This window comes from Dipodomys merriami, unplaced genomic scaffold (assembly GCF_024711535.1).
Source record: "Dipodomys merriami isolate MVZ:Mamm:240054 unplaced genomic scaffold, mDipMer1.0.p SCAF_103, whole genome shotgun sequence".
In the NCBI taxonomy this organism is placed as follows: Eukaryota; Metazoa; Chordata; class Mammalia; order Rodentia; family Heteromyidae; genus Dipodomys; species Dipodomys merriami.
In genome coordinates, this window is record NW_027202305.1 from 1364675 (window position 1) to 1385631 (window position 20957).

General features: G+C 48.9%; 1 protein-coding gene across 4 annotated transcripts in view; it reads left to right on the forward strand.

The window, feature by feature from the left end:
- The window catches only part of LOC138809815 (contactin-5), a 463911-nt gene that overhangs the window by 113999 nt on the left and 328955 nt on the right, over positions 1 to 20957 (forward strand). The gene's annotated exons all lie outside the window — the stretch shown is intronic.

Here is a 20957-nt window from a genome sequence, read left to right on the forward strand (position 1 = left end):
AATTAGGTGAATGTTGTCTTTGGATTGAAAACACTTTGATTGTGTCATTAAGCATAAATGCTAGAAGTATTCTAGAAATAGTACAGTGAAAATGGTGAAATAAACTGTTTTTATTTAAGTTTGGTGTTGATGTGAACAAGCTCACAGAGTGGTATAAGCTGACTGAATGCAATGAGAATAAAATCTGATGTTGCCTTCTGATGTGTACCCTCCTCCTCGGCGTTCTACCGCTGGGTTTCGTGCCTTCGGCTGAGCCTCTGCTGGGTGACAGTGATGTACTCACCGAAGAGGAGGTCAGGGGCAGAGTGAGGGAGGGCCCCTCCTGACCACAGAGGCTTTACACTGCCTGCCCAACAGTTCCACATTCGCACAACTTCAGTAACTATCATACTTAGAGCATTGAGCAGTTATATAGTTATGCAGTTATACTGTGGTCATGCAGTTACATGGATGCTCCACAATACTTTAGACCACATGATTAGATACATCTTTAATATTCATGTCTACTTGGGCACTGATAAGCTACCTCAAGGAAGAGCCACTGTGTTTTACTAAACTACAATATTATGGTAGATTTTTTTAGATAATCAACTACAGTGTATAGAATAATTAGTGTATAGAATAATTCTGTGTATAGAATAATTAGTACTTGTTTTCTTTTTTTTTTTTTTTTTTTTTTGTCGGTCATGGGGCTTGAACTCTGGGCCTGAATGCTATCCCTCAGCTCTTCAGCTCAAGGCTAGCGTTTTGAACCACTGTGCCACTCCTAGTTTTCTGAGTGGTTTATTGGAGATAAGAGTCTCACGGACTTTCCGTCCTGGGCTGGCTTTGAACCACAATCCTCAGATCTCAGCCTCCTGAGTAGCTACGAATAGAGGTTTGAGTTACTGGCACCTGGTTTATGTTTTCTAATTATTTCTAATTATTTTACAATGTCGTACCTAACTTCAAACCTGTCATATACCTATACTATAATTTTCCAGGTTCATTTAGGTTAATTTATTCAAGATATTACAGAGTTTTCCCTAGTCCATCCTATATTTTCACTTTCTTTATGTTTCAAAAGTGAAAAGGAGTGACATGAATAAAGCCGAGTGTGCTAGCACATTGGAGAGCTGCCAAGCCCTTGTAGAAATTTTTAAACTTTCCTACTTTTCGTTCATTGTATTACTTGTCACATTGTCAGTTTGGGTGAAATGCCTACAGTCTGTATTTGGTCTACATATATGAACATTTTTTCAAAGGTATTTCCTGAATATAAAGCATTCTGTTCGTAACTCTTAATGAAGAGAGCATGGTAATAAGTCAAATTCATACCATATTTCTACTTATGAGATATCTGTGAGTATTGTAGACACACTGAACCTAGGCACTGTCATGATCTTTGCAATGATGGAAGCAGGTTATGCTTGTGATAAAAACAACAGTCGTGGTACAGCTGTTGTAGGCAGAGAGGGCCTCAGGTGTCCATCCTCTCTAGTGCTCACCTCCAGTGAGTGATGGTATGTACTATTAGCAGACAGAAATGAAAAGGACTCAATGTCTTGACCAACTCTAAACTGGAACATTCTATCAGTTACCATCTGGATTCTGTTAAATTCATGGAGTTCAGCAGACATCTCATTAGCTTTGAGAAGAGGCCTTTGTTCATATGTTGATAAATTCAGAGGTTTAAGGGGAGGCCACAGGGCCTCCTAGCTGCGCAGGAGACGCTGGAAGCTGGCTTGGCTGAGCAGGTGATTCCTGGATGTCACTCTCGTTACCCTTCTGTCCAAATAATGGAAAAGCACATTGGTAGAGCAGCAGGCAGTTGCGACAGATGAAGCCGACTGAACGTTCAAAAAAGACGTAAGTGAATTAGAATTGATGAGTCTGATGAGAGCGGATTCACAGTGTCACTTTAGATCAAGCCCCGCTTCACTCACGACCTTGTACATAATCTGTCACTGTAACCACTGAAAACATTCAGGGTAGACATTGACAGTTTCATCTTGACACATCCAAATCCCTACCACAATAAGAGGCGGCAGATATTAAAAGGGGTCCTGAGCTCAGCCCCTGGGAATGAAATGCTTCCCTCACTAACTTGCACGGCGTCTCCAGTAGACCCTGGCTCCCCTCCAAGAGGAAGAGCCTCCTTCCATTAGAGAACAGCCTGTGTGGCTCTGGTTTATAGATTTTCGCAAATGGCAGCCTTCCCCTCACCTAATGCAGTAAGCCTGCATCCCTGTTGTCAGCCCTGCAGCCCAAGGGTAACGCATCTGGTAATGATAACGTGGAGTGTGCTCCAGACTTCAGACTTAGAGTTACTGTGTGCTGCGTGCATTGCTGCTTGTTAGCACACTCACAGTGTGGAGTTCAACACTGGCCACTTATAATAACAGGCATGTGAGTGACTGCGAAAGTGCCCACAGTAGTCTTTGACGGACTGCGGAGAAGTGTCTAGAAGAGGGACAGGCACTTACTTCCTTACACAGTTCTTACTCAGTAATGAAGTCCTCAGTCACATACATATCCCTACTTTGTGAGTTGTTAAAAAAAACATTTAACTTCGTTTGTAGTTCTTTTTTCATTATTATTTCATGATTTTTTGTTGTGAAAATACTGTACAGAGGGGTTACAATTACATGAGCAAGGTAATGAGTACATTTCTTATCAAGCATTGTTGCCTCCTCCTTTGTTTCCCCTTCCCATCCTTTCCCATCCCTTTCCACCCCCCTCACCAAAGTTGTAAAGTTTGTTTTTCGACTTAATGTCTTGTACATCTCATTGTTGCAATGGGTCCACCTGTATCTCTATTTAAACAGTTCATTTTTCCCTTCCCCTCCCTAAATTATACCAACATCAAATACAGTGAAAACAGGGGTTATACCGTCTTATAAGCGATATTTTGTGTGTTTTGAAATATTTATAGAAAATCTTGTCATTTGAAGTACATAAAATGTTAAAATATGATATGTAAGTAATTTATTGATTGGTATGCCATAATTTGCTAAGCAGGGTTTCTCTCTCTCTGACAGTGGGGTGATTGACGGGGTGGGTCAGTGGCTCTCTGTTGTATTATTCTCTGTATTAGCCCATTTATTCATAGGACATCTATTGAAATTAATGACTCTCTCTCAAGTGGTAGTTCATAAGGATGTGAAGTGTGCTTGGGTTTGATCAAAGGAAGGGAAAATGAGAAAAAATTGAATTTTTTTGTGGTGATACACACTAATGGCTGTGCTATACAAGGAGGAGACCATGCTAGCATGGTGGAAATTCAGACGTCTCAGCTAATGTGAGGGGCCCATGCCTCGGGAGAAGCTTCCCCGCGGAGGAAAGAACTCCCAGGAGCAAAGGAATCTTTAAATGTAAACTGAGCTGGGAAGCCTGCTCATGGGGCCGTGCCCAGCAGGAGGTAAACTGAGCTGAGAAGCCTGCTCCTGGGGCCGAGCCCAGCATGACGTAAGAGTTACCCTCTGTTCTGCCCAAGCCATGTTGCCCATCGAACACTCATACACCTGTGTTGCTCTAGGCTCTCCCGGCCCCAGAGCTGGGAGGGCGGCATCGCCACCAGCAAATAGTTGGGAAACTCAAGGTCATCCTGGTAGTCACCTAGTGCAGTGGGGGCATTTCAGACAGACAGCGGTGCAGTGGGTGCTATCCGGGGACCTTTGCTTCTGCCTGAGCTGCTTCTCTAGATTGTCCTTGTTTGACCTTTCAAGTTAAAACTAATGCATCACTGTGCTTTGCTGTGGATGATTAAAATAGATAAGCTCTTACATAATGTTGGTTAAGTCTTTATCATGTTAGTGTTATACCTTTTGTAAATTAGATAAAAATCTCACAACAAGTGAAGTGAAAATGTAATAGTATCTTGTAACTAGAAAAGAGACAGGTTTGTTTTCCATGAAAAGATTTGTATTCTATTGAATAACCAGAACTAACTGCGATAATATAACTCAATATTTTTATTTAAATACAGTGATCACAGAGCGTTGTATATTGATTAAAGATAGATATGAATATGCATTACAAAATAAAACAAAATTTTTCTGAATACAGTTTCTAGAACTTTTGTTCAGACAAAATACCTGTGAGTCCAGATAATCTAATTATAGTTCCATGTCTCATCGCTTCAAACCAGAGGCCCAGAGCCGCTGAGCCTCCCTCCCTGACAGTTAGAGGCAGCCTCCGGGGAGAGCCACGGCCACGCACCGTCAGGCGGCTTCGGCCGGGTGGACGGAGCCTTCCTTCACCACGTCCACTTTCACAGCCTGAAGTGCAGGATTCCACAGGGGGCTTTTCTGTGAACTGTAGGTCTGGTCTTCTGCTCTTTGAGAAGGAAAGCATTCTATACAACATGTAACAATAAAGGAAAGGGAAAAGCCAAGCGTAGGTAGTAGATGTGGCAAAGAGAGCAATAGATAGGACTAATGAGACGAAAGTATATTTGCATGTGCTTTTAAAAAGAATCATGCGAGTTTAGATTTCGCCTCACTTTTTTTCCCTCAAAATCATGACTCTTTTTTTTTTTTTTGTATTCTATCATTGCTTAAAGTTGGTACCTCCTGCTTACTTGGTTTTCTTGCCCAAGTTTGGTGCTCTATCTCTTGTGCCACACTTCCAGCTCAACTCTTTTTTTTGTGTGTGTGGCGGGGGGGGGGGGCAGGGAGATTAATTGGAGACAGAATACTGAAGAATTTTTTATCCAGTCTGGCTTTGGATCTGCCTCAAGTAGCGTAAGCCACCAAGTAGCATAAGCCACCAACACTTGACTTCTGTTGATACTGTTGAGGTGAATTCTTTTGTTTTGTTCTTTTTGGTTGTGAGGCTTGAACTCAGGGCCTTGGGTGCTGTCCCTGAGCTCTTTTGCTCAAGGCTAGTGTACTGCCACTTTGAGCCATAGCTGCACTTCCAGTTTTCTGGTGGTTAATTGGCATGAAGAATCTCACAGATTTTCTTGCCCTGGCTGGCTTTGAACTGGCTTTGATCTCAGCCTCCTGAGTAGCTAGGAGTATAGGCATGAGCCACCAGTGCCCAGCCTGTTAAGTTTTTAAGGAAACAAAATTCAAAGAGAAGTAAAATTATATAGTAAGTAGGCCTTGGAGTAGTTTTTTTTCCATATGGAATTTTTAAAATTGAATAAAAACTATGAGGAAAATGACTAGGAATAAAAAGAAGGAACTGCTAGTGTGATCACCAGCACATGGTAATCTGTACCATTATCTAGAGTTGAGTAATACAATTACAAAACAAAGTCATCTAAATTTAATGCAAGAATGTTTTGTCATGCTTTTTAAAATTATAAGCTACCTTAAAGACCTAGAAGTGAACAGTGATTATTAGTTGTCAGATAATCTGTCTCATATTTTATGTTTCTTAGTATCAGATAAGGTTTTGAAAATTTGTCTTAGATATCAGACGAGTATGTTCTACTTGCAGTAATAAATCAAATTTTATAGAATTTAAAATTATTAAAAAAATTACTACCTAGGAATTAAATTTGACTTTGAGTATGCTGTAAAGCATTTCTTATCATGGTATTCAGAGGCCGCTGTGAGGGAAGAGGCTGGGCAGAGGGAGGCATGGTTCCCGTCACTGTGATAAACTGCAAACTAAGGTGTTTGCTACCTGTAATCTGAAAAGTTAGGATAATCACTTCTGAATATTGAAGTTGTGTCATCATCTTATTCTTTAAAAAGCAGGCAGGATTTTTTTAAACAAAAGAATACAGAGAGAGCTTGAAAATTGAGTTAAAATACTATATTATTTGATGACTCTAATAAGTATTTGAATAAAGTAAGCTGGAGCCGGACCAGCACAGTAACAGTAGTGCTCCTTGCGCTGTCTTCCTCCACTGAGGGTCGTGGAGGAAGGAAAAAATCCAGAGATGCATAAAGCATACAGAAAGAGAACAAAAGACAAAACTTTACAACAGGAAAATGAAGAATTTAGATTGCTAGAATTCAGCACCAGCGAAGTGCTCGTGGCCCCGGGAGTGTGCGGGTGGAGGGAAGGCTGCTGGGTATCACCAGGCTCTGTGCCTGCCAGGCTCCATCTGGAAGGAGGTAAGCGACCTGCCCGTCCTGGTGAGTCTTTGACCCCTGAGAGGTGAGGGCAGTGTGAGGCTGTGTGCTCTGGAGAGACGGAGGGGCAGACAGAGACAGTATGGGTGTTCTCAGCTGCCGGACAGGTGTGGCTCAGGACAGCCTCCGTGCAGAAGAGCAGCCTCTGAACCCAGGCTGCCAGCGCGGCAGGAGAAAACCATCTGTGATGAGTTTCATTACGTTCAGTGAGTGCCGTGCGGTGTGAATTACCTTACACTCTCCAAGGTTACTCCAGTGAGAAAAATCTTTGATTTTGAGATTGAAGCCATTTAAAATATTCTGGTAAAATGCACTGCACATGGATTTGAGCTGATTTGAGCAGCTCATATTCTGTGTCCTGTATCTGTTTTTTGACTGCGCATTTAAAAACTGGTATCTAGCTACCTATCCATTATGTGATTAAAAACTAGATAATTTAATGAACGCTACAGAAAACTTCCACATAGACTGCACTCTTAACCTTATACTTTTTCATCTTTTTTTTTTTTTTTACCGTTTTTAAGTAGTTATACAAAAGGGTTTTAGTTCAGCATGTCAGTTTATGAGTATAATGCTTCTTGACCAGGGCCACCCTCCCTCAATCCCCCATCCCTTCAGTTTTCACACACATGTTGAGTATCATGACTACTTTCCTTCCTCTTCCTTCCCCCCTCTACCCTCCCCCCCCCCCCCGCTTCCTGACTCCTCAGGTTTCTGCTTCCTCTTAGACTATAAGCCTTCATTCTTAAAGTGAAAAAAAAAGTATTAACAACCAGTCATTTTCTAAAAGATGGCCACAATTTGGTCTACCACAATAGCAACTTCAAGTGGACCAATTGAGAGGTAGCAACTGAGGATCCGAGTTCAAGACTAGCCCACACAGCTAAGAAAAGCCAGGAGCCTCCGTACCAGTGAATGGTTGAACATGGCGGCACACACCCATCATCATGATTATAAATTCATAAGAAAACAGCATGCAGTGCAGACATAGTGGATGTGCACAAGAACAGGGAACCAGCTTTGAAGACCAGCCCTTGGGCGCCAAACACCTCAGTAAGCATGTGTGAAGAAGAGAAAGGTTGGGCTCTCAGTTCTTTTACACCAATTGCTTGTGGCTCACAGTGTTTTCCCCCAGGAGAGTGTAATGTGTGACAATGGAACAATGCAGAACCCTAGAGATTGGTTTGGAAGGGCCCACGGGTGCCAGGACCTCGCCAGAGAGCCAGGACTCATGGAGAGCAGCTGTTTGACTGCTTCGGGTGCGTTCACAAATTGTGTGTGTAGACAGAGCATCAGCCCAGGGTGGCCAGTAACTAGAACGTGGGGTTGTGCAGCTCCGGTGGCAGTTCCCAGTCACAGCGTCGTGGTGCGTGGCCCTGCTGTGACTGCGCTGTTGTGATCCTGGCCATTGAGAGTCATGTTGCATTGGGGCTGGTGACATGTGCTGCCCCTGCCCTGCCAGCACACCTCACGTCGATGTTGGACGCCCAGTTCTGCGCCGGCTCCCGGTGGCGGGGGCAGCCTGGGCTCCGCCAGATCGGCTGGTGCAGAACAGCAGAGCAGAGCAAACACAAGACTGGACCTGAGGTCAAAGAGGCTGAAGTTCTGTTCTCTCTCACAAACTGTCGTAAGAATGACGTTTAGAACAGACTTACAGTCTCGCTCTGATCTCATGTAAATTGCCCATCTTTGTTTCTATAAATATAAATTATCATTTAATTACAGATTACCTGTAATGCAGGTTTTCTATATCCCCTTTGAAATAGAAGTATTAAAAATGCATTATTCCCAAACAGGAACTGATTACAAACCCTAAGTATTGAAATCAACACTTTCAAAACAAATCAAAGCAGATATGATAGAGTAGTTACATACATGAGAACATGTGCTAAATACTGAAGGACCAAGTGATGGGAACTGACAGCAAGCCACATAGCCACACCACATCCACAGTAGTACACTTTAAATTCTATGTGTTTCTTTAGAGGCAAAAATAGTTTGACGTGGCCATAATGATAGCACGGGATGTACGTTTATTTATAGTTGGCTATTTTACTTGATAGCTATCATACTTGTGAATTCTGCCGTTAACTATTGACTCTATGTTAAATGTCGATTATTAGCCTGTCACACAGGCTCTGCTTAATTGATGATCAAACATGAGGTTTAATTAATTTTGAAGATGTAATATAAATATTGGAGCGAATTTATTTTCCAATATGCTACATGATATTGCAAGCAGCTGCCTCTTCCTCGCCATGTGCTCTTGGTCTGTGTGGCTCAGGGACCCAGGGGCTGATGCTCCCTGCATTCAGGTCCCTTCACAGCACGGGGAGAAGCCAGCTGGCCCCGCACCAGCTCCCACAGAGCGGCCCTGCAGGGTGGGGTGGAGCTCAGGGGGGCTCAGGTGCATGGTAACAGGGAAGAGGGCGGAAACCATCCGACATAGAGTGCAGAGCCAGAACCAGGCACCACCACCAGCTACACGGGCATTCCTGGGAGAGGGCCGGCTCTGGCCGCCACAGTGCCCGGCTGTGGACCCTTGCCAGGCTCCCTGCACCTCCTTACCAACACGTGAAGCTTCAGAACAGTCCCGTCATTCCCATAGGCAGGCGCTTTTACTTCGGTTTTAGCATTTTCTATGGAAGATACCAAGTATTTCCCCCATGGAATCCTTGGGGGTGGGGGTGTCACATGGTCGGCACACTTCATCTGTGTAGAATTGGGAGAGGGAGGACGTGTATAGTGTTGATAGTTTTCCCTCTCCTCCCCTCCCCTCCCTTTCCTGACCCTCCCTTCCTTTTCCCTGCCCATTTGCAGAATTCTAGCTGCTGAATTACCTCCAAGTCCTCCTGTTGTTGATCAGAATACTCGCTGCACTGGACTCACGGCCAAGGGTGTGTCCTCTTACATTCTGCACGCTGCACGTGTGAACCGAGCCCAGTGTGTGTGTGTGGGGGGTACGTCCCACACCCGATGGGCTGATGGGAGCCCCAGTGCCGTGGCACCCTTGCGGTGGGCCTTTGGAGGTCAGTGAGACCCTGGCTCCCGCCAGTCACAGCACAGTCGCTCCCCGACACCCTGCTGTGTCAGGATGCCCCCATGTTTTGAGGACGAGTGTGGGGTGAGGAAATACCTGCTTAACTTAAAAAGGGACATCTGTCATCCACCTGGCCTTTAAATCCTATCACTGGCCTTTAAATAGTACTAGTGAAAAGGACATTTTCTTGATTCTTTAATGAGGAAATCTCTGGGAATAATACATATTTTGAACGTGTGTTACTAATCTTGTGGAATTGAGTTAAAGCAGTTGGACCTGTCTGAGGCTATTTCTATTTTAGACTGTAGAATAACGTAATGCTCAGTAGCTAGGAAGGCTGGATCGAGGACAAGCCCCACACATCTGTACTAAAGTCTGACTAAATCCTTTGTATGAGTCAAAAACTTTCATACTGCATGTCTTCAGTTGCCTTGTGATTGATTGTAATACCTAGTGCAATGTAAGTCATTGTTCTATATTGTTCAGAAAGTAAGGATAAGAAAAATTGTATAAGCACACTGTGCTGGAAACCATTGCTTTCCTAACAGGATAAACACATCAGCACCAGTGTGGGGTCTTCAGTTTTCTTTGGCTGTGTAGGAACAGAGGACCAGCAGCTTGTCTTTCAAAATGGAATTCTGTCTTGAGAATAGGTAACATTGTGTGGAAGTTATAAAATGGAAACACATACACATGGTGATGGAGATCACACCTGAAGCTATTTTTTTGATTACCCAAGATGACAGCAGAAGAGGAGGGAAGTGTTGAGTGCATGAAATATCAGGAAAAAATTCTACTTGCAATAAAAAATGGAAATAGGAAAACAATTGGGGCAATCTCTGAGTCCCTAACATCATCATTAAACATGTATTGGGTGCCATCTCATTATTGACTTGAACTCACCCCTTCTTATGGCCGGTTGTTCCTGCACATTGTAGCCCAGATAATCTATGTGCCCACCACGTGCAGCTGTGAGGACTGGGTATTGGAAAGCCTCCCTTCCCAGCGTCCCCAGAGGAAACACCAGTGGCTTTATGGCCGGTTGTTCCTGCACATTGTAGCCCAGATAATCTATGTGCCCACCACGTGCAGCTGTGAGGACTGGGTATTGGAAAGCCTCCCTTCCCAGCGTCCCCAGAGGAAACACCGGTGGCTGCTGGGCGGTGGCTCACTCCTCCCCTCCCTAAGCGCCGCAGAAAACACATTTCTTAGAAGGAAGCACCCTTCTTACAGCTAGTGAGACAGTGACCAAAGTAGCACGCTGACAATGATGACCGCAGCTTACCTTTAGTTTGAATAAGTGAATTTTATATTTGTAATCAGAAGAACAGAGATGAATCGTAACATTGGAACCTGCTGTTCAATGAGATAGATGCAGTTCTCCAACTCTGTGTTTTTCATAAATTTACAAAATACAGATCCGGTGCTAATTCTGAAGTAACTAAAACTAGCTACCTTCGAAAACTGTATTCTTGAATAACTGTTTTGCACGGTGAAAATTACTGTAAGCATTGGTACAGATAAAAAAAAGTTAGTCATCTCTCAATCACACCTTCTGAATTTCACACGTTTTATCATTGTTTTCAAGCAGATTTTTGCTTTATTAAAGTTTTATGGTGTTTTACTTCTAACATGTATTTCAGATTTAGGCTGATTTCACATTATTGACAAGCCATATCATGTAGATTTAGAAGAATGATCTGAATATATCTTTCATATGTGGAAAGCATCTGTTTCTCTCCTCCAAATGTCAAATGGGTTTTTTATGTACTAGAATCATAGTATTTCTTTTTTAAAAAATGATTTTAAAATTATTCTTTCAGTAGTGGTACAAAAGGGTTTAATTCAACCCTCGGTGTGTGTGTACCGCACATCTCGATCAGTGTCACAGACTTCCCGTTCTCCCTGTCATTCCCAAGGCTACCCGTGCACTCCGATCTCCTGGTTCCATGGCTTCTTCCAGATGTCGGGAACAATGAGTACTTTCTTGATCTCTGGAGTTTCTCTGAAACACCCCCAGTCATCAGACTTCTTGTAATGAACAAAACAGTTAATATAAACGTTTGCTGTCATTTCCAGTAGTTGGTTTTTGTCTGGCCCTTTAAGAACCGAGTGTAGAATAATTGTACGTTTGTCAATTTGTTCCACTTTTGTGGAGCAGTTGTACTTTTTGGCGAAAGCTGCTGTGGAGTGGGTGTGTGTCATCCAGGAGTGCTTCCCTTAAAGCTTGGTCCCGCTGTGATGATAGTTGAGGGTGTAGCTTAGAGAAATTAGCTTAATTATGATAAGGACTCTCCCTATGAGTTATTCCTTTCTTTAAAAAAAAAAAAAAAAAAGTGAAGCCTGGCCCTACGTGAAGATAGAGCCAGAGGCCACCATCTGAACACTGTGAAGAAAGGCCATCCTCTTCATCTGAACTCTGCCAGCCCCTTGATCTGGGGCTTCCCAGCCTTTGTAGTCATGATAAGTGAGCGCTGCTTGTTTAAACACCTAGTCTATGGTATTTTGTTGGAGCAGTTTCAACAAAGACACCAACGAAGGGTCATTTCTGTGTTCTAGAAACTACGCTACTTCAAGCGTAATATCTCAGTTGTTTGTTATACCAAATGTGTTCAAACCTCAAGGCTTGAAACAGTGTTAACTCTTCCACAACTGTGGTTACAGTACCTCTGATCTTGCTGGAGGAAGATTTCTGTGGAGGGTGGGAGGCGTGGCTACAGTGGTACAGCGAGCACCTCCATAGCAAATGCAAGGACCTGAATTCAAACCTCGTAATTGCAAAAAGGAAATTCGCTGAGGTAGAATCCATGGCCTAAGTTACCAACAATTTTGGCTCCAGCCCACCCCAGTGGAGTCTGCTACACGGTGTTTCCCTGTGACAGGACCCAGTTGGCCCTGAGTGGTTTCCATGTTTTCATTCATGCATGCTCTGCAAAAAAGAAAAACAAAAGTGCTGGCTACATGTGCCTCAGGCTCACCAACAGGTTCAGGGAGGCAAATGAACAAAGCAGGCAGAAGAGAAGCTCCTGCCACGGCAAAGGGCACACGCCAGTGAATGAGTCCCACCAGGACGAAAAGTGAACGAATGTGCAATTACTCCGGAGACACCAGTGTGCGGGGATAGAGAGACCTCCTGCCAAGAAGAGCAGATGGCGTTGGAACAAGACCCCACAGGGGGCTGCGAGTTCATGGAATCCACCCTGGATTTAACACCTTTGGAGGACCGAAAGTATTTGGAGAAGAACAAGGCTGTAGTTTCATGACCTAGAGTTCGCCTGCCACACACAAGGCCCAGCCAATAACATTGAAAAAATAGTTTCATTTCTTTTTCTTACAATTATTTCCAAAGCAATACAGAATAACAATAATTTGTGTAGAGTTGCTGTGTACTAAGAATTGTAAGCAGTGGCTGTGCATAGGATATGTATCAGTGTGGTGCCGCACACGGGGCGCCAGCATGGCAGACGTGGGGAGGGAGGCCCAGACCCATGCCTGTGGCTGTTAAGGGATGGCTAAAGCTTGTGTAAAGTCTCTATTTTGAAGAGCGCCCCGCAGTGGTGCTGCATGTTATCTTCCCTTCAGCCAGGAAAACTTCTCAGCAGAGAGTGGGAGTCCCTGGCCTCTTCACCACCAATCACAAGGGAACTCCCCTTAGGCCCAGCATGGCACAGAGTGCTCCCCTGCCTCCCCTCGGGCCTCCTGGTCTGCAGGGCGTCAGATGACCCAGTCCTTGCGTCCCCAGGGCCCAGGTGCACACAGTGAGGGCGGCATGTGGACTTGTTTCTGTGTTCTTCTAACCTGTGCTTACGACAGAGGCCCCGCAGGGTCATGGCCCTCGGGAGGTGACTGGGAAGGGGAAGCTGTTCCCTGTGAGGCAGGATTTAGAGAAGGGTAAAAGTATCAGGAGGAGTTGGGACAGGGTCTTCTAAGACCAGGGCGGGGTAGCATTTAAGATAGTGCACAGGACTGAGGGACAGGTAGTTGAACAGGCATGTGACAAACCAATAAACACACCAACACAGGCATCATGGATTTGCCTATACATCTCTCCTTGGCTCCTGTAATTGAAGGCAGTCTACCTGGTTCTCTTAGGAAGTGGCTCATAAATCAGTGATGAAAATACAGAGCTCAATGTCACTGAGGTTATCATCTGAGCAAAAATGCCAGAAAATTGTGATCATCTTTTTTGTTCTTCTGCCAAACAGAAGAGACCTCTTCCAAGCACTCTCTGATCTCTAGTTGAGCATTAGTTGAGCTTCAAAATAAAGAGTTAAATATGTACATAGGCCAGAACCAGATTAGAAGGGTTATTATGTTTCCTTTTATGCTCCTGCCAAATAGATTCTGCTCCAGCCTGGGAGATTAAAATCCGGGGCAGATGACATCGACAGGACACGTGGCACTAGTAGAGAGAGACGCACGCCATTTATCGCGCAGATTGAGACTTGAACCCCTAGCATCAAATGAAGCTGGAAAGTTCGGAGCTGTCTGTGTCAGCCTCGTGGTGACAGGGTGGGGTATGAGCTGAGCAGGGGTCTGGTGCAGAGCCTGCATGCTCAAGTGGGGTGCAGAGGCCTGATGGCTCCATTGTTTAAATTGGCTGCCTCCTGGGCCAACGACGGTGTTATATCCATGCAGCGCAAGTGGCTTCTACGCATTATCTTCTAGGCACATCTTTCTCATAATTATCCAAATCATATGTGCCAAAATCTTAATTTCCTTTATTTTCTCTAACTGATCTCATGCTGCCTGAGAGCCTCTCTTCCTAAAGTCAGAATGAAGAAAGGAAGGAAGGAAATTCAACCGACTAAAGCTTACAGTCACTGCCTTCCACCCTTGGTGCGTGAACAGGTGCGCAGCAAGTTCCAGGAGCTTGGCAGGGCCTTGTGGTGATGGGGGAGGGAGGGGAGCGCTGTCTGGGGTCTGCTCGTCCCACTCAGGCCTGTCCCCTGCCAGACCCTCCTACCCTGCCTGCGAAGCGCTGACAGCGATGCGGCCTGGGCATGGCTCCTTGACTCTGTGCTGCCCCAGCCTCTCGCACCCCATGGATCTGAGCACCGGGCTGGGACTCGTTTCTTCTCCTTCCTTCCGTGGGAGGGCCTGCGTGTGAGTACGGAGCCCCGGTGCCCTCCCCCGGGAGCGGGGAGGGTGCGTGCATCCAGTGCACAGTCCCCCACCTCCGGTGTGCCCACACTCTAGGCCGTCGGCGCAGCCAAGGCCCTGGCACCTGCCTTCCTTGACTCTCTAAATCCTTGATTAATCTTTGGGATGAAAAGCACCTTCACTTTTATTTCTGTGGTGAAACTCACTCACCCACTGCACCTCTGCTCCTCCCATGAGCCCTTGTCACTGAGCTGTGCCATCTGTGTCCTCCCTGTACACACACGTGCCTGTGCCGCACACACAGACGCCGTGCACTTCCACACGCCTGACGGTGCACTGCAGCTGCGCATGTGCTCAGCATGGAGGCTTTGCCTCCAGCATACAACACGTTGGTGGTGCCGAGCCCCGGATGAAGCATGTTGAGTACTGAATGCCGGGCAGCATGGAGAGGAAGGCCAGGACACAGGACTCCTCCCGGACATCTCTCCCACCCAGGGACAGAGAGAAGGACTTGTCAGCCCGGCCAGGTGCAGCACCTGTGCAGCGCAGGTGGCAGAAGTGGCCTGAACTGTGAAGCGTGCCCCACACACCTCTCTAGCACGACTGCAGGCTCCTGACGGGAGTGGGGGCCTCTGTTTGGAAAGTATAGCGGGTTTGCACACCCATGCTCTAATAGACTCGAACAAAATTGCGAAAAGAAGCTTTCTGTGAGGACCTGGTATCCTTAATCAGGTCTACAGGACTACAGATGCGGTCTCTCCGTCACACTTGAGATACTGACCCTTGACAGAGGCCTTCACTTGTCTCCACCATATTTAAATACATCTGTCATCTGCCATGCAACTCCAGTAGGGACTTACATGACATGTAATGGCTGACGCTAAAGACACCTTAGTGTGGCTTGTGGAGTCTAATATCTTTCCGGACTCAAAGTGCCACCATGAGCATGTGTCCAACTAATTAAAACAACCCGTTTTATTGAGCATATGTTATGTGATTAACAGCATTTAAGCAGACAGGAAGAGAACTATAATCTCTGCTTTACAAGAGAGAAAATTGAAGTAGAGCAAGGCTTGCTCGTGTTGTGTGTTCAAGGTTGTTTAGTCAATACCATTACCCAGATCTCTGTTTTTAACAGGCTCAGTGGCAGGATGCTGGGAGCCTTTCCTCAGTCCCAACATCAACAAACATTTTGATCATCAATAACGTGCCAGACAGTGCCATCATTTTCCAGACGCCTCTCTGGGGAAGGAGTCTGCCTGCGCCTCTTGGATATGTTTGTCTGTAACGATAATCCCAGGATAATTAAGATTTAACAACTGTATCACTGCTTTTTAGTACATAACAATTGAATCACTGTTGATAAATGTTTATGGGAACACAAGAAGAAAAAACAGTTATATTTTGCTGGTCACATTAATGGAATTTTTATTAGAGTAATGAGTTTTCTCATTTGGCATGATTTGATGCAAGAAACAATTAGATGCTTTAGTTGTATTAAATTAAACTTCTATTTTTAAGGACTATCTTAACATTTAGGAAAATGGAAGGATCCTTATTTAAATCAGCAACATAAAACATAAAGCCCAGGTCCAACATAGTCAGGTCCACAAAGGGCCAGACAAGCACTGGCATCTGTTTTGTGCCAAGCTTTTGTGCATCTGGAGCTGGAAATTGAACCCAGGGCCTTACACATGCTAGTGTCTTCACAAAGCTATACATCTCTAATCCTCTGTGCCCATCTTTTTATTTTGTTTAATGTAATTTGATACAGTTCAATAACTCGGTTGCCACATCTGATGATTTCCTTACAGATCAGGGAATTTGACCAAGGATATGTACTTGTTGAGAATGGAAATGGCATTTGAACTTGCAGCCACACTCCGCTCCTCCAGCCTTTCCATTTCCTGTACCCCGTTGTTTCTCAGGCATAGTCACTTCCTTACCATTCTTCTCCCCCAGCATTCCGTGCGTACTACACACAGCCTTCTATATTCACCTGCGGGACTAAGATTCACTCAAGAGTTGGGTGATGCGCGAATTAACATTAAAATCACAAAACTCCTTTGCAAACTTAAAAGAAACACATGCATATGCACAAACCAGCACTTACACACGTGTATAGAGGTTTTCAAATAACAGCGGCTGCCTTGAGACCCAGACGAGGAGAGAAGGGCAGGGCAGGGTGAGCTGGGCCGCCCACTCTGCAGGCTCCCTCCGGGCCAGCCGCGGTCAGCACTTCCTGGTGAAATCTCCACACTTCCTTCATGCAAATAAAAAGAAAATTCAAGTGAACGTGGAGGCCGGTGAGGATGAAGTAAGCTAGCATGGGCAACATGCTTGAAAACCAAGAGAGTCAACAAAATAAGCCTTCAAAATACTCAGAGTTCTGCCAGGGAGGGCTCATACAGACGCACCAGGAGCCTGTCCTGTGTTGGATGCTGGTCTTTGCCCCGGGACCCGCGTGACTGCTCCCTTCCTTCCCAGTCTAGAGCCGAGTCAAGAACGGCATCCCAGAACCCCTGCCCCGGGGCATCGGCCTTCTTTTGGCTTGGGAACATGTGAGTAGCTAGCCCACCGCTCTCCGGCCTGGAAAAGCTTTGTGTAAGTGTTCAATACGTGTGCAGCTCTTCTGAGGGGAGTCTTGCAGCAGCCTTGCTGGTCAGCTTTATGCTTTAATGCCTGAGGTGTTTTGGAAATCTCCATTGACACCAAAGATGGAACAGCAAAGACACACGTGAAAAGACAGAATGTCCTTTCTGCAACTTTAAGGAAGACGAATGGTTCTGGTCAGAGACCACCCATCAGTCCACGTGGAGTCAGGCCTGTGTGAGCTCAGCGATGGCTGCTCACAGCGATGGCTGCCCTACTCTCTCTGCATTGACAGAAGCCAGACGGTAATCGGAAGCGAGCGACAGAGGCCTCTCCCCTCCTCCCAGAGGAGAGGCCTGTGTGTGTGCCAGAGTATCTCTCTCACCGGAGCAGTGATTTTCTGTGTGCCTTTCTTGTCCTGTACGTATCTTGTGTGGCAATAGAAAAGGAGAGATTGTATCTGGGTGTTGCTTAGAGACAAACACCAGAGCTGCGGGCTGTGAGATCACAGCTGTCTGGACATTGTGCACTATGGCACGAACAGGGCGCTGCAAGGCTGGACATGGCTCATAATCGGCTTTGATAGGCTCGAATCCAGTAGTAAACACGTTAGGGTGCTGAGCCTCTAAAAGTTCAAAATGACCAACAAGGTGGGGTTGCCCAGTTGTGGGGTGCACCCTCAGGGTTTGATGGCAGGAGCCACCGGGCAGGGAGCAGGCCGGGCCAGGGGGCCATTTGCTGCTCAGCTTCCACCTTGGTCAGCTTCATCCTCGGTCAGCTGCCCTCCCCACCCCGCTGCCCTCCCCACCCCGCTGCCCTCCCCACCCTGCTGCCCTCCCCACCCCGCTGCCCTCCCCACCCAGCTCCCCTCCCCACCCTGCTGCCCTCCCCACCCAGCTCCCCTCCCCACCTAGCTCCTGCGCTGCCCGGCTCAGTGGTTTGGAAGGCTGCCTGCCACAGGAAGCTGCACTGCTCGTACAGCTCAAACACCTTTAAACCTTGTAAGAAGGAAGCACAGAGAAGGCTCCGTGATGGTAGGGCTGCCTGGCACAGGTGGTGTGGGCGTGCAAGACGTGATGGTAGGGCTGCCTGGCACAGGTGGTGTGGGCGTGCAAGACGTGATGGTAGGGCTGCCTGGCACAGGTGGTGTGGGCGTGCAAGACGTGATGGTAGGGCTGCCTGGCACAGGTGGTGTGGGCGTGCAAGACGTGATGGTAGGGCTGCCTGGCACAGGTGGTGTGGGCGTGCAAGAAGTCTGGCTTTGAACTGGCATTGTTATTGTTGCAGACATACGGTCCTTTTCCATTTCCTCCTCCTAGCGTGAGCACAGCGTTTGACCAAATGTAACATCAAGTAAGACGGCAGGAGAGGGGCAGGAGAGGGGCGGCCGGGCCGTGGACATGGAGTAGGTAGGAGGACAGGAGAGGGGCAGTAGACTTGGACATGGAGGAAGAGGACAGGAGAGGGAGGTGGACGTGGACAGGAGAGGGAGGTGGACGTGGACAGGAGAGGGAGGTGGACGTGGACAGGAGAGGGAGGTGGACGTGGACAGGAGAGGGAGGTGGACGTGGACGGGAGAGGGAGGTGGACGTGGACGGGAGAGGGAGGTGGAGGAGGAGGAGGACAGGAGAGGGAGGTGGACGTGGACGGGAGAGGGAGGTGGACGTGGACGGGAGAGGGAGGTGGAGGAGGAGGAGGACAGGAGAGGGAGGCGGAGGAGGACAGGAGAGAGGCGGACGTGGAGGAGGAGGACAGGAGAGGGAGGTGGAGGAGGAGGAGGACAGGAGAGGGAGGTGGACGTGGAGGAGGAGGACAGGAGAGGGAGGTGGACGTGGAGGAGGAGGACAGGAGAGGGAGGTGGACGTGGACAGGAGAGGGAGGTGGAGGAGGAGGAGGACAGGAGAGGGAGGTGGACGTGGACAGGAGAGAGAGGGAGGTGGACGTGGAGGAGGAGGACAGGAGAGGGAGGCGGACGTGGACAGGAGAGGGAGGTGGAGGAGCAGGAGGACAGGAGAGGGAGGTGGACGTGGACAGGAGAGGGAGGTGGACGTGGAGGAGGAGGACAGGAGAGGGAGGTGGAGGAGGAGGAGGACAGGAGAGGGAGGTGGACGTGGAGGAGGAGGACAGGAGAGGGAGGTGGACGTGGAGGAGGACAGGAGAGGGAGGTGGACGTGGACAGGAGAGGGAGGTGGACGTGGAGGAGGAGGACAGGAGAGGGAGGTGGACGTGGACAGGAGAGGGAGGTGGACGTGGAGGAGGAGGACAGGAGAGGGAGGTGGACGTGGACAGGAGAGGGAGGTGGACGTGGAGGAGGAGGACAGGAGAGGGAGGCGGACGTGGACAGGAGAGGGAGGTGGAGGAGGAGGAGGAGGACAGGAGAGGGAGGCGGACGTGGATAGGAGAGGGAGGTGGAGGAGCAGGAGGACAGGAGAGGGAGGCGGAGGAGGACAGGAGAGGGAGGTGGAGGAGGAGGAGGACAGGAGAGGGAGGCGGAGGAGGAGGAGGACAGGAGAGGGAGGCGGAGGAGGAGGAGGACAGGAGAGGGAGGCGGAGGAGGACAGGAGAGAGGCGGACGTGGAGGAGGAGGACAGGAGAGGGAGGTGGAGGAGGAGGAGGACAGGAGAGAGAGGCGGACGTGGAGGAGGAGGACAGGAGAGGGAGGTGGAGGAGGACAGGAGAGGGAGGCGGAGGAGGAGGAGGACAGGAGAGGGAGGCGGACGTGGAGGAGGAGGACAGGAGAGGGAGGTGGACGTGGACAGGAGAGGGAGGCGGAGGAGGACAGGAGAGGGAGGTGGAGGAGGAGGAGGACAGGAGAGGGAGGCGGAGGAGGACAGGAGAGAGGCGGACGTGGAGGAGGAGGACAGGAGAGGGAGGTGGAGGAGGAGGAGGACAGGAGAGGGAGGCGGACGTGGAGGAGGAGGACAGGAGAGGGAGGCGGAGGAGGAGGAGGACAGGAGAGGGAGGCGGAGGAGGACAGGAGAGGGAGGCGGAGGAGGAGGAGGACAGGAGAGGGAGGCGGACGTGGAGGAGGAGGACAGGAGAGGGAGGTGGAGGAGGAGGAGGACAGGAGAGGGAGGCGGACGTGGAGGAGGAGGCCGGAGGAGGAGGCCGAGGACGGGGCGGGTCCCGGGGGGCCCCAGGCCGCCTGGCGTGGGTCTTGAGGCCGGTGGGTGACTGGCCGGCCCTTCGGCGGAGGCGATTAGAACATACACGTCACCCACCCGCAGCCAAGAGGAGCCCGCTGCGTGCCCTCCCCACCGCGCAAGCGCAGAGCATCCTGCGTGCCCTCCCCACCGCGCAAGCGCAGAGCATCCTGCGTGCCCTCCCCACCGCGCAAGCGCAGAGCATCCTGCGTGCCCTCCCCACCGCGCAAGCGCAGAGCATCCTGCGTGCCCTCCCCACTGCGCAAGCGCAGAGCATCCTGCGTGCCCTCCCCACCGCGCAAGCAGAGCATCCTGCGTGCCCTCCCCACTGTGCAAGCACAGAGTAACCTGAGTGCGCAAGCGCAGAGTATCCTCTGTGTGTGTGTGTGTGTGTGTGTGTGTGTGTGTGTGTGTCCCCTCCCCCCAGTGGGTGTCTTGTGTGCCCCCCCCCACCGCGCAAGCGCAGAGCGTCCCGCGCGCCCTCCCGGAGAGGCCTGCGGGCCGTGCAGTCGGCCGCCGTCCAGCTCACCGAGGCGTGAGGCGTCGCCTTGTCGGACCAGGTCCTAGAGCGAGGCGGATCCGACCAGGTCAGGTGGTGGTTGGGTGTCAAGCCGCCGAGGACCACCATGGTTACCGCGTCACGAGGAGCTCGGCCTAGGAAACGACCAGGTTATTGTCGACGCGGTGACTTGACTTTCCTGCCGCGCTTGCTTTCAAAAGGTCGGCCGTGGGTCTTGAACCCGGGCCCGGCGCTGCCCCTCCGCTCCTCAGCTCAAGGCCGGCGTCCGACCGCCTGAGCCACAGCGCCACTTCCGGCTCCCAGAGCTCAGAGTCTCGAGGCTGCCCTGCCCGGGCTGGCTTTGAACCGCGGTCCTCGGGTCCCAGCCTCCGGTAGCCCGCTGGCCGGCGCCGGCCGCACGCTTCCTCAGTGCGCACTGTCCCGGCTGCCTCACGTTGGTCTGTCCGGTGCCGTGCACTACATTTCCACCATGACAGCCATCTCTTCCA